General features: G+C 47.3%; 1 protein-coding gene across 4 annotated transcripts in view; it reads right to left on the reverse strand.

Moving 5' to 3' along the window:
• The window catches only part of PTK2B (protein tyrosine kinase 2 beta), a 118,208-nt gene extending 104,602 nt beyond the window's left edge, over positions 1 to 13,606 (reverse strand). For 3 of the 4 annotated variants that reach the window (XM_081134670.1, XM_081134668.1, XM_081134674.1), the window contains exon 1: positions 13,269 to 13,606. The gene's annotated coding sequence lies outside the window, so the exon portion shown is untranslated. The remainder of the gene's footprint in view (positions 1 to 13,268) is intronic. The other variant, XM_081134671.1, reaches the window with a different exon arrangement.
• Positions 13,607 to 13,867: the final 261 nt, after the last annotated feature.

Raw genomic sequence — 13,867 nt, forward strand, 5'->3', positions numbered from 1 at the left:
TCCAGGTAGGTGTCTTCTTCATAGATTCCTGATTCCTACAGACGAAGCACCATTTGACCCTCTGCATTTGTTCATCAGGAAAAGCCCCCCTCTCTTCTCTTCTCTCTGCCCCACTACCCTCTGCACACAGACATGCCAGGGACGAAAGCAGGAAGTGGGTTCCTCCCTTGGGCTAGCCCTTGCCACCACCCTTTTGGCCAGCCAGCAGTGTGGATAGCTGAGACACCCAAGCCTACAGCGGAACTCCAGGTCATAGGCCTGGCCCTGCTGGCAGTCTTTGTCCAAGCTCCAGAAATACCTGTCTGGGGGGTCTCTGAATCAAAGCCTTCTCTGTGTTTGGCACAAGAGCTGCTCTGACCCAGGGCCAGAGTTTTCTTTACCAAAACAAAAATCTGACTCTCTTCCCTGCTTAAAAACTCCTATAGTGATAGATCCTACATGTATGCTTATCTTATATATCCCATTGCTTCCTGCTGTTAAAGAATAACGTCCAATGACAAGAGGCCATGACAAAGAGCGATGCCTCAGTCTTCCGCTGGATTCAGCCTTCCTGAGCTGTTCACAGCTTCCCAAACAGGCCACACTCTTTGGTGCCTTCTTATCTTTAAATATACTGTACTCTCCACCTGTAAGAGCACCTCCCCGCACTTTCTCTGCCTGGTGCACTCCTACCCATTCTTCAAAACCCTTCTAAGAATCACATTACTTGTAAAGTCTTTTTAGCCACCCCCTGGTAAAGTTGGTAGCTCTAGTCTCATGCCTCTGGCATTTGACCACCCTCTTGCCACACGTCTGGTTTTATTGTGACTGCTTGCACTGCTCTGTCACCTTGAGAACAGTCCCTTGTTCACTTTTGTATCCCAGAGCCCAGCATGGTACCTGGCCAATAGTATATGCTAAGCTGGCCCTCAGGTTTACCACATCAGAGCCAATGATCCCACATCCTCAGAAAAAGAAACAGGACTTTGAGGAGGGAGATATAAACTCTCCTTCCTTGCAAAGGCTTAAAAACCAAGGGAAACATCCCCTTGAGGGATAGTTTAGATTCAGTGCTGTTATGGCACAGAAGAAAAGACTAGCTGTCACTGTCACTGGGATCCCATCTAGGAATGGACTAAAATGCTATATAAGGGACCCGGACGCTTGCCTGATGTCCACAGATGTGAAGCCTTAACTTTCTTTACAGACCACCGTTGGTAAAGGAAGGAGTCCAGGCCATGTCCACACGTCCTTCCCCTGTCCCTTGCTCCCTGACCTCAACTCCAGCCATACACACTTCAGAGTAAATGTCACAGGAGCCTGTCCTGTGGCTGCCATGAAGTTCTTTCTAAAGAAAAATATCATCTGTCACTAATCCCCCTCCAGGGTCTGTGCCTCAAAAGCCATCTCTACGGCTTTTGCCCATGTCTCTGTCATTTCATATGTCTTGTCACAGCTTCCATTTTTGTCCCTTTGCCTGCCATGCTTTCTCTTTTCTTTCCTTGCTCTACCCCAATATCCAGAGTCTTATTCTCCAGCTCACATGTGTCTTGTTAAGAAAAGACCAAAGGGGAAGACTGTGAAAGGCAGTGTCCCTCTGTGGAATTTGCTGGTGAATCACTAGTGAGTGTGGTTTATGAGATGGATGTGGCTGTCCCACCACAGAGGAGGGAGAAGAGGAAGGCCCCTGGAACCAGGCCATGCACGAGGCACCAGCAGCCCTGAAGTCCTCGCACTGGTGGAACAGCAGCAATGACTCAGGGCCCTAACAAGGCAAACCCTAAGAGAATCCTGATATCATGTCACACCCCTAAAGGTCCTGCTACAGCAACTATAACGCTGAATCCAATCTTACAGTCGTGTTACTTGGTCTTTGGGTTTCTCAATCGTCTCCAGGAAACTAGGCAGACTCAAGTTGTACCATATAAAGGTATTCCAGGCAACAGAAAATATGGCGCCTTGTTTCTAACTTGTAACCGCAAACCTGTTTTTTAAACAACTTTATGTATGATTCCATATGGTATAAAATATAAACCAGTGCTGGTTTTCTGAGTAGGAATTGAGAGGAGAGAAGGAGGGTCAGACTGGTGTGGTTGCCTGGTTGCACTCCACAGGCTTGCTAGCTTGCACTCCTTCTTTGGTTCATTTATTCATTCCTAAAGTCATTTGTCCATCTGTTCATCCACCCATCCATTTTCAAATATAAGGCAAGCTCTTCCCTCCCCAAATTACCTGTCAGAAAAGAGGAAGTTTATATTCTAGCCCTGACAGAATCTTTCATATTATGCAATTCTTTTTCAATTACCCTGTTTTGAACAAAAATGTACTGTTTGGGGGAAAAATATTAGCCTGACACCACTTCAGTCAATGCAAGTCTTGGATGCTTACAAAGGTGACTGGATAGAGTGGCTGGGTTTTTTTAAGCATGATGCTATAATGTAGATTTAGTAACTTGGTGGGAGGGGCGTGTAATCTCACAATTACAAGTGCTGAATTTTGTTGTAAACAAGAATTTAAAAGATCATTTTTTAAAAGCAATGTATAAGTGGTATATTGTGGAAATCTAAAAGAAATACGTTCTAAAGGATTTGATTAGACATTTCTCCAAAGGACACATACAAATGGCCAATAAGTACATGAAAAGATGCTCAACATCATTGATCATAAGGGAAATGCAAGTTAAAACCACAGTGAGATACCACTCCAAGCCCACTAGAATGGCTTAATCAAAATTGCAGACAATAACAAAGTATCAGTGAAAATAGGGAGAAACTGGAACCATCATGCATTGCTAATGGGAATGTAAAATGGTGCAGCTGCTGTGGAAAGCAGTTCCGCAAGTACTCAAAATGTTAAACATAGAGTTATCACATGACCTAGCAATTCCACTCTTAGATATATAAATAAGAGAAATGAAAACATATAGTTGACACCAAAACTTGTACACAAATGTCCATAGCAAAAGGCGGAAACAACTCAAATCTTCATCAACAAACAAATGGATAAACAAAAGTAGTATATGCACACAATGGAATATTATGTAGCAATAAAAAAGAATGGAAGACTGACACATGCTGCAACATGAATGAACCTTGAAAACACTATGCTTAGTGAAAGAAGCTAGTCATAAAAGGGGACAGTGTTGCACGATTCCATTAATATGAAATGTCCAAAATAGGCAAATCCTATGTAAAGCAGATTAGTAGTTGCCAGGGACTGGGGTGGGGGGAGAATAAGGATGACTGCTAAGGGTACAAGTTTCTTTTTGGGGTGATGAAAATCTTCTGCAAAGACACTGTGGTGATTGTTGCACAACTCTGTTAATTCACCAAACTGTACATTTTTAAAGGATAAAATTTATTATATGTGAATTATACCTCAAAAAACTGTTATTAAAAAATAAACATTCGTGGGGTGGTCACATTGTATGGTATAAAAATGCTGAACCACTATATTGTATACCTGAAACTAACATAACCAATATAAGATTGTATACTAACTACACTTAAATAAAATAAATAATAAAATAAATACCTTCTGACCTGATAAGAAACAGCCAACTCTCCTTAGAATGTAGGGGCAACGATATAGGTCAGAACACAGACAGCTGATTCAAACAGTGTTTCTGTGATGAGAAGGACACTAAGGTCAAAGATGTGAGTGAAGTGTTTAACCTTTAAAAGACGGCATTTAAATTCCGTCAGCATTTAAATTCGGCCAGCAGGACCCACTCCTTGCCAGGAACTAAAGTTCCCTTTCGTCGGATAAAGATTAAATGTTTTATAAACAGAGAGTTTATAATTATTAAAGTAAATAATTATAATTTAATGTGTTATTTTATATAGTATGTGGTTTAAAACATGTCACCAAAATGATAGAGTAAATATTACCCTGAAACATTTACATATTCATTTTCTTTCAACATCCCTCCTTATACGGAGGCATGCATATGTTCAGGCACACAGCATGTTCATCAAATGCAGACTGTGTGTTAGGCACCAGCTGTGTCCTCGATTAGGACATTGACTTTGAGGTAAATCCTATAAAAAGTTTGTAAAAAATTATTACAAAACCTCGTGGGTCATTCTTAATATTTGGGGGGCCATAAGTGGCTTGGAGCTCAGATGAAAGCCCTGGGCTTTGCTCCCATGAACATGTGCATTTGCTCACAGGTGAACGTGGTGCATCTTCTCCCAGGGCTTGTACACAACACCCCTGCCCCCAACACATACACCCGCCATGACCCAGGTTGGATTCCTTCCTTTGAGATCATTCTTTGTTGAACCCACTTGAATCTGGACCCTTTCTCCAGCCTCTATCACACATAAGCAATGAGGACCTCAGGAGCTGGAGACCCTGGAAAAGATCCAAGATGATGTGGGCCCAGGGACCACTGCAGAAGGGGGTCAAGAGTCCGGCAGGCACCTGCCCTCCCCGAATCAACCCTGCAAGGGCCTTCTATAACCTGGTTTATTTACTGGGCTTTCTCCTAAGATCCATTTCGAAAAAAACTCTCCACTTGTTAACAAGTCCATCCACATTCCCCCTTACTGTATGTATAAATGAAAACCCTGTGGCTTGAACAGGCTTACCCAGGAGACTCACCCAATGACATATAGAGGGACAGTGACAGAACCACGAGTGACCAGACCCAGTGCTCCCCCAGGACTCCCTGTCCCAGGGCAGCGCCTTCTCTCTGGAAGTGAACAGAGGTGGGTGATGAAGTGTTAATCTAACAGGTGCAGGAAGGATTTTTCTATACAGAGAGGTAAACAAAGAGGGAGAAGGCTCAGAGGGACTCTGGGGACAACAGAGGGCCACTCTCTGAAGATAAAGGAGCCGGTGTGGACTAAGTATTTTCAGATCTTGGAATGCAAGACCCAGAAAGGTCCAAGTACAATTACCATAGCAAGCAAGCCCTGTGCCTGTGCACAGATAGGTGGGAGTCCAGATTACTAAAACTACCAACCTCTGCCTTGCAAATCTCTCTCTGGTGTCCCTAAAGTGATTTCACCCTCTGCAAAGGCGGCCTGCCTTTTTTCCTACTCCCTGTCTTTGTTCTGTCATTTAGCCTGATCTAGACGGGCTCAATAAGATGCAGGATGAGGGAAAAGGGAAAGGCAAGGATCTGATGGATTAGAGAGGTACAGAAGGAATTTAGTAGAGGGATTATTGAGCTCCAGCTCTAAACCCTGACTCCCTCTCTCTGGGCCCTAGGAAACCTCCACATTCCAGAGAGGCAAGAAATGCATCCTGATCTCGGGGGAGAATGGGGTCCTGTGCTGTGGCAACTGGCTATTATGTCACCCAGCACAGGGAATGAGGAAGATCACATCTGGCCAGGATGAGCCAGGCATGAGCGCATAGAAGAGGGAAATACAACTCTTATCCTTGGAATTCGAGGGAGTTTGGAAGGAAAATCAAGGGAAAAGCACCTGCCTGCCCCGGAGGAATTTCAGATCCCAAAGCCCAAGCCCAGAGGCTGCTGGAGAGAGCACAGGTTTCCCAGGCCAGGAACTGAGCCAGAGGGAGTCAGACTGAGGAAGACAGAAGGGGCAGGCATTCTGGGCAGGACACAGGACTTGAGCAAAGGTTTGATGGGGACCATTGAGCAGTGGAGGAAAGTATGGGGAAATTAGGTGAGCAGGGTAGACAAAGGTCAGATTATGGAGGGTACTGAGTAGTAAACTTAAGAGATCTGGATTTGCCTAGAGGCGCTGTGGGGGCTAGAGCTAGGAAGGGGAGAGGCTCTTAGGTAATGTTGGGTGGTATTAGGTGATAGGCTCAGCTACAGCAGGGCCAGCCAGGGAAAAGGGGAGGAAGGAATGACTGGCATGTAGTAAGAATGTAGGACACATTAGTTAGGAGGGAAGATAAAAGTAGAGAAAAGTAGAGGAGAAAGGGAAGATAACTCCAAGGATTCTTGACCAGAGTACCCAAGAGAATGACAAAGGCATGAATAGCAGGAAGGATGCCAGAAGGAAGAGATGGTTTGATATGAAAAATGGTAAGTTTCCGACATATTACATCTTAGATGAGTTACTTGAGTGGCAATGTCTTATAGACTCTTGCAAGTGGAGGGTTGAAGCAAGGGAGGAGGGTCAGGCTGGAGGTGAAGCACCGGGGTCCTCTGAGCTGATGAGGGTGGGTGGGGGCAGATCTAAATGCATCTCCCCCTTGGTTCTGGAGGAGGCTGCCACACAGATGCTGCCATTAGACCTCTGGGCAGGCTGACATTTAGTGCATACCTAGCCAAGATGAGGTCAGAGGGAAAGGAGTTATCTGTGAATCAAGAGCACAAAAGAAAGAGAGGATTAAGCAGAATGGCAAATTACATATATACCCTAAACATGTGAGGCTCCCATATACCCTACATCTTTTACATTGTTCTAAAGACCAACTTCAACTCAGAGAATGTAGAAGCTCTAAGTGACCAGCAGATCAGATCCTCTCCAGGAACCCCCAAGTCATCCTGAATTACACAATTTATCCAGACTCTTAAGAACTAAACTTTTTTTTTTTTTGGTTAATCCTCACCTGAGGATTTTTTTTCCATTGATTTTTTTTTTTTTTTTACAGAGAGTGGAAGGGAGGGGGGAGGAGGGAGAGAAACATCGATGTGAGAGACACATCGATTAGTGGATTGCCTCCTGCACTTGGCAGGATCAAAACTGCAATATGCCCTTGACCAGGAATTGAACCCACAACCCTTTGGTCCTCTGGCTAACACTTTAACCACTGAGCCAAACCGGCCAAGGCAAGACTTAAACTATTTATAATATTCCTATCTGCTCCTCCTGCAAGCTCTCTTCTCTCCGATCTACTTTACACACTGCTACCCAAACCTGAGCATGGTCCCTTCACACAAGACAATATTTCAACAGCCTTCAAAGTGAAGCCTAACAGCTCCCCACAGCCTTCAGAATAATGTCCAAACTCCCCAGTGGCTATGTTCAACATTTACCTTACTTTCTGCCCTTATACCTTATCCTTATTGCACTTTGACACCTTTGGCTCCACCCAAAATGAGTCATTGGAATCATACCTGCTTTTATTTACATTCTTCTTTTACCACAACCACCATCCCAAGTTTCTATGGCCATACCTTACCTATCCTTTCAGAGCTTTTCCAAATGCCACTTCCTCCAGGAAGCACTCCTAGACTCCCCAGACAGAAGTAATCTCTCCATCCTCTGACCTCATAGGACTTTATCGGTACCTCTTTTATGGCACCGTAAGTCCCCATCTTGTCTAACAGTTATTTATCTTTATGTATTACCTCCCCTACCAGACTGTAAACTTGAGGGACAGATACAGTCCCTCAAATACAAGGAAATAAGAATATGCCCTGAGCGTGACAGTAGTAAAGAGGTAAAGAAATATTAAACAAATGCTTAGAACAAGTTACAAATGAGGAAATTAAGGTTTAGAGGGATTTCATGACTTGACAATGTCACAGTAGTAGAAAGTGACAGAGTCGAGACTCAAACCCACATTTTTCTAACCCAAAACTATCTTTCCAGGGAGAATCCTTGGCGGTATTTTACAGGGCATTTTCACACAAGTCAAATATTTCTCTCAATGCCCCTTTGAGGGATGCAGTACTATTTTTTCACTTTCAAATGAGAAAAGTGAGGCTTGGAAGAGTAAAGAGACTCACCCAAAAGTACACAGCTGGCAAGTGGAAGGATCTAAACTAGAGCCATGTGTCCTGACTCAATTGCCTTTCCACTCACCCAGTTTGACAAACTGCTGAGCCAGGGACTGCTGCCTGCCTGGAGCTGGGGGCTGTGGACAGTAACTGGATGCTGCCGGGGAGCACTTTCAAAGGTGCCTGAGGATCAGATCATCTGTAACCTGCCTGGAGCAGGAACTGGGGGTGGGGAGAATGTAAACCCGAGCTGAAGGGAGGGGAGCCAGGCTCTCACTCCAAATGCTCCTGGGGAACAAGAAGACATGCTTGAGGTTAGGGAGGAACAAACTGCATTAATTTAGAAACCAGGAAAAGATGTGATGCTCCCAGTGGCCAGGACCAGAGGAGGGATCAGTTGGGAAAGGGAACCACCCAGAAACTCAGGGTAGAATTCCCAGTAGGTCTTTGAGGAGACCCCAGGGCCCCTGTGTGTCACAGTGGTATCATATCAGCTGTGGGAGTCTGAGAGTCAGGTGGAAGACCCTCAGAGAAAGAAGGGGCACAAGAAAGGAGGGCTGATGTCCTGGTGCCCTCAGAGTTGTTGGGAGAATTGCCCTGATTGAAAGGGAAGCTAGTCCATGAGACAAGAATTAAAGCCAGTCCCAAATTCTACACTTGATCTTAGCCAAAAGGCTAAGAAGCGATTGCCAAGTTCTAAATACTGGGCGAGGTGCATTCCTCTGTGTCTCCCTCTCTAGTGAGTGATGCTGCCAGATTCTGTGTAGGTGGATTTCAGAACATAAAAGGGAAGCAGGGGACTGGAGAGAAGGAAAATGTTAGTGAACTGTAGCCAAGATAGAAAAGGGGAAGACTCACCCTTCCATGGGTACTGGCAGTCGTTGGTCTTAGTTCTAGTCATGCTGACTGGCTGCCTTATAAGAGCAGCAGAAGCCTTACTGCTGGGAAAGGTAAGAGCTGAGGGAGACCCAGAAAACCAAAGGAGTGTGCATTCCTGCAGTCCTCCCATAGCACACTTGAAGGGGCCTTGAAGACAAACTCCTGCAATCCTATCTCTCCAACCATGTGTCTAGGTAAAAAGTGCATGCAAACATGCAGTCTCCAGTCTGCTGTCTTAATCGACCTGTCATTGTGAGTAATAATCATACCTTGGAAAACAGCAGAGTGACTCAAAAAGCTGCCCCCTCCCCCACCACCACTGCCTGGCACAGCTCAGAGCGTTGCTGAGAACCCCAGAAAGTGAAGCCACCATTTTCTCCTGCCCGTCAGCATTTTCTCCTTGCCCGTCAGCTCTTTCAACACTTTGGATGACCATTCAGACTCCTGTGTGTGATGGGCAGTTGGAGAAGTCTCTTTGCTGGTTAAAGAGCTAATTAGGCCTGGCTGGTCATCAGACACAGTGATTTGGGGATGGGGGAGGGGGGCAAGAAGCAAATACTGCTGTCTACAGGACGAGTGTCCATGAGACACACTCACGAGAAGCCTGTCCCTCAGAAGATGGCCTTTTTCCTCAGGGGGGAAAAAAAAGTGCTTCCCCATCAGCTCAGATTGACCATAAGTATAAAAATATAATGAATGCCTACTGTGTGCTGCCTGTTAAAGGACTGAATATTTTATGTACAGACAAGGCTATTATTAAGCTGGTGCATGTGGCCAACTAGGATGTTAAACACTGGCATAGTCTATAGGAGTTGGTCAGTGTCTGCCATGCCAGCTTCCTGACTGCCTGGCTCCTCCATCCCCAGGGGTCTCGCTGATCCTGCTCAGGACAGTGGCTAGTGTCAGTTCTGTTAGATCCTTGCCCATGCTTTCGTGGCTGTTCATATTTTGAACTTGACTCCTGGTATACTATCCCACTCCATTCTCACACAGAGCCCTGTTAGCATCTCTGTCTTACAGATGAGGAAGATGGGACACAGTGACTTGCCTAAGTTCACACAATGAGTCCGGAGCTGGAGCTGGAACCCAGACCACCGACCAAGTGCAGGCACTTGACCACCAGACCACCAACCATGCTCGTTCACAGAGACAGCATGCTCCTCCCCCTTTACCATGGCACTGAAGCAGAGTCTAAGAGAAACTCTTGATCACCAAGCCAACAAGAACTTCTCTTAATTACCACACTTCCAGCCCTAGCATGACAGCAGCTGTGTATCTGTGACCACCTCAGAGCGCCATTCTTCTGGAGCCCATAACTCCTAGGCAGGGGGTCTCTAGGGGCTGGGAGACCTATGACATGGGGTCCACTCCAGGTATGCCTCTCCTCTCCCCACCTCCCCATCAACTGTACTTGTCTTAGCAGTCTTCAGGACACATGGAGCTGTGGCCATCACCATGGAGGGCTAGGGGCTAAGAGACATGTTTTTCCCAGGGTCTAAGATGGGAAAGGGCAAAGCCGCAGCAGGAAGATTAAGGCTGACAGGGGTAGGAGTCTATGTTCATGGAGTATATATGAGGCTGGGACAGTGGCACTTAAGTGCTCAGTCTCTGAGGGTCTTCTTTAAGTTGGACACTGCTGAGTGTAGGTCCATCCTGGCTAGATTTAGGGATGAATAATGTCCCCTGAAAGACCTGTTTGGTCCCAGAACTGCACCCACTCAGCCGTCACTAGATGTGGAATGCTACTGCCTTTAATGCCCTAATAGATGTGTTCCCTATGCCCCTGCAAGGATTGTATGGTCAAATTTAAGGAATGCCAATTATCCCAGTGATACAGGCATCTTTTCTGCAGGACTTATAACCTTAGTGCAAATATGGATGACATATTTCTGAGAGTATTCATTTGAATGTTTCCCCAATGGAACATCTATAACTATGGCATAGAGCTTCTCTGGATACTCTTTGGCAAATGCTGCTCTAAAGAGCTGGTGACAAAATGCTTATCACTGGGCGAGGGGTAGGGAGATTTCGCCACTAGAAAGAGGGACCATTTTTAACCCAGCAGTTCCCACGAGGGAAACACACTTTCCATTTCCTCTTTCTCTCACCAAATTCTTAACTGCCCCCAGGTTCCCTTTTAGGAGGCCTCTAATTTGCTTGTACAAATGCTCCCATTAAAGTCAAAACATAGTACGCAAGGACCTTTATTTCATCTACCCCTGAGCTCTATTTCTCTAATAAGGTCCTCATTATAAAAATGAGAATAATGACAGCCAAATTTTATGGCACACTTGTCTGTGCCAGGCACTGTCCTGGGTGTTTTATATGGGGTATCTCTTTCAGTTCATTCATTCACACTCCCTTCAGCTAACTCTGCTTTGAGCTATCCCCTCTCCCCTACCCACTGCCCCCCAACAGCGGGGCTGGACATCTCCTCCCTGTGAAGCAGGTCCTATGGGAAGGAAACGGCAAAGCTGAAAAAGTGATTCAGGCTCTCCCTCTCTGCACAGGAGCTAACCTACTCTCTCACTAGAGGCAGCCCCCACCACCACCACCACCATGTATTCCCTCAGGACCTCTGAGTGCTCAAGAAATGGAAATGGAAATAAATGAACCCCACGCACTTTGTGTATGCTACTTTGGTGACCTTGAGAAGGTGTTATAGAAATATCTACCACTTCTTCTTTTGCCCTCACTAGGCAATCTACGTACATTATCACAGATCCTCCCAACAACCTGGACAAACAGACATTCTTATCCTCATTTCTGAAAAGAGATTCTGGACTCAGAAAAGCTAAGCGGTTTATATGACGCCTCACAGCAGTCAAGTGGCCAGGCTGGAATTTGAGTCCAGATCCAATCCAAAGCCCGATGTCTTTTTGAGTTACCATCATCCTTCAGCTATGGAGAAGAACAAACTGACCAAAGAATTAACACAATTTTTTGTTTGATTTTAAGAAATAACATTGTCAGTCAATGGAGAAGCCCCAGACTGGAACTCAAGAGGATTGGTTATAAGGTAAATCTGTCCGGAGACTGTTCTCTGGCCCCTGGGTTCTACCCATCCTTTGATTGCCAACATGGTAACACCCTCAGCTTTCTCCTAGAGAAGACTTGCCCAATAAAATATCAGTCACCCAGCTCAACTTGAGTTTCAGATAAACAATGAATGATGTCTAAGTATAAGTAAATCCCAAATATTGCATGGTACATACTTATAGTTGAACAATATTCATTGCCCCAGCAGGACATTCTGCATTCATTCATTCATTCATTCACTCATTCATTTGATAAGCATCTACCTGAGGCCAGGCCGGGTATGGGAAGACAAGAGTACAAGTGACCCAGTCCCTGCTCCCCAGAGCAATAGGGGGGGAGGGGGCATGGATGGGAAGGGGCAGGGGTGAAATTCAAATCTGAGTGCTCTGTATTTTTATTTGCTAAATCTGGCAACCCCACCCTAGAGTGGAAGGCACGTTAGGAAGTCTCACGCCTGGCTTCAGGTCCCTAGTGTTGCTCCAACAGGAGTTGCCATGGCAGCCTAAGCAGGCTGTTCTGGAGCTGTCTCCACTTACCTCTCCAGCTTCACCTCACCCCTGCGCTCTCCAAGCACTAAACACTCTGAGCTACTTTCAGTTTCCTTGGATGCATTATGCTGCTCCTGGCTTACAGTCTTAGCACTTGCTATATTGTGTGCCTGTTCCCCTTCTTCCTCTCCCTGGCTAATTCCTCTTGACCTTCAAGGTCTACATGTAGTGTCACTTCTGCCAGGAAGCCTTACTGGGGTGCACCCCAACCATCTCCTCCCAAAACCCTCCAGCACTGGGTTAGTTAGCAGATCATGCCATACCAACTGCCCCAGTCAGCTCAAGTCCCACTACAAGTCAGTGGAAAGCTCCTCCTCTGAATTACAGACCTCCAAATGCTCCCTTGGTGTCCAAACTTCAGCTCTCCTTCTCCCCTGACCCTTGAAAGGAGTCTAATTAGATTGAGCTCCAAGTCTGGGGTGTGGGGAGATGCCAGTGTCAGATGGCTGAGGGTTAGGGCAGGTGGTGGGGCTCGGTGGGCTCAGAACATCACCCATATGTTCCCTGTTCACCCACCCAAGGCTTTGCCCACGCACAGCCTGACAGCACAGGAGAAGGCAGCACAGAATTTAACCCTTTCGTGGCATTCAAAAGGTAGTTCCACAAAGAACCAGTGAGGTGGTTAGTGTTAACTTTAGTCCCCACAGCACACACACACACACACACACACACACACACCGGAGCTCTGCCTACTCCCCCTTGCAGACCCCTGCTTGCTTCCAGTCAGGGCTTGATTCAGAAGACGCCCTCTCAGGGGGCAAGAAGTGGGTGCAGGCCCAGCGGGGTGTGCACGGGAGCCTGAGCAGGGCGGGGGTGTGCAGGGCATGGGGAGAGGGGGGAGAGCAGGGCACGGGGAGCTGCTGAAAGGCAGGATTCTGAAAAGCCCTGCTTGTTGCTCTCTGATCTGACCTTTAGGGGCAGGTGGGCTCCCTGTGCCGCCTCCTCAGAGCCCCCCAGCCTGCCCCGCCTGAGTGCGTCAGGAGGAAGAAGAGAGAGAAACACCCTTCGGTCTCAGACTAACTCCAAACGCTGACTCCCTCCCCCCTGCCGTAGGCCGGCGGCCGAGGACACCGCGCCCGCAGCTCCGCCTGCTGGGTCCGAGGCTGCCTCACCGGGAACGCGGTCTCGTCCACGTACCCACAATCCCCGAAGCACCCCGCCATCCCTTCTACCTCGTCCAGCCGCCAACTTCTGGCTGGTGCTGAGCCCGGCTCGGATCGGATCGCGGGAGGGGACTCACGCGCAGGGAAGCGCCACTCGGGCGGTGGCTCTCCGCGCGCCAGGTGAGGCGGGGGCTGGGCAGGTACAGGTGAGTCGGGCCGTGGCAGGTACCCGGCTCGCGGCGGCGCCGGCCTCGGCTGGGTAGGAGGGCTGGCAGGTTCGTGTTTTCCCCTCTCCTCCTTCTAGTTAACCACACCCCTGCTGCTCTCCTCCCCACTTCCTTAAAGGGTGGGGTGTGTTGTCCCCGGTGCTGAGTGTGTGCCTGCTCCAGCCTCTTACCATAAACTCTGAAATAGACCCGCCTTCCATTCCCTAGAGGCACGTGCTCACCTCGGGGGGCCATTTCTGCCATCCCCGGACCTCAGATGGGGTCCTCTGCTGTTACGGGCCTCCCTGGGAGCATTTGCCCCCCTATTTCCTACCACTTCTCCCTCCTCCTTCCATTCCACCTGCAGACTTTTAGAGGCCACACTTAGAGGTGGCTGGTTCCTCTCTAGCCTCCAGGCATATTTCAGAGCTGGAGACTGTACCTGCCTCCCATACTCTCAGT

The sequence above is a fragment of the Miniopterus schreibersii genome (genome assembly GCF_964146895.1).
Source record: "Miniopterus schreibersii genome assembly, chromosome: 4".
In the NCBI taxonomy this organism is placed as follows: Eukaryota; Metazoa; Chordata; class Mammalia; order Chiroptera; family Miniopteridae; genus Miniopterus; species Miniopterus schreibersii.